This window comes from Colobus angolensis, unplaced genomic scaffold (genome assembly GCF_000951035.1).
Source record: "Colobus angolensis palliatus isolate OR3802 unplaced genomic scaffold, Cang.pa_1.0 Scaffold361, whole genome shotgun sequence".
In the NCBI taxonomy this organism is placed as follows: Eukaryota; Metazoa; Chordata; class Mammalia; order Primates; family Cercopithecidae; genus Colobus; species Colobus angolensis.
The window spans coordinates 368,167-368,531 of NW_012116944.1; positions in this window are offsets into that span (position 1 = coordinate 368,167).

The following is a 365-nucleotide window of genomic DNA, read 5'->3' on the forward strand; positions in this document are numbered from 1 at the left end:
CCATTCTCCTGCCTCAGCCTCCCGAGTAGCTGGGACTACAGGCACCCGCCACCTCGCCCGGCTAGTTTTTCTATTTTTAGCAGAGACAGGGTTTCACCGTGTTAGCCAGGATGGTCTCGATCTCCTGACCTCATGATCCGCCCGTCTCGGCCTCCCAAAGGGCGCAAGCCAACGTGACCACCCCAGTCTATTGTTTTTTAGAAACAAAAAACAAAACATACCCCAAGCTAGATTAGCTCTGTTTTTTTTTTTTTTTAGCAGAGACAGGGTTTCACCGTGTTAGCCAGGATGGTCTCGATCTCCTGACCTCATGATCCGCCCGTCTCGGCCTCCCAAAGGGCGCAGGCTTGAGCCACCGCGCCCGG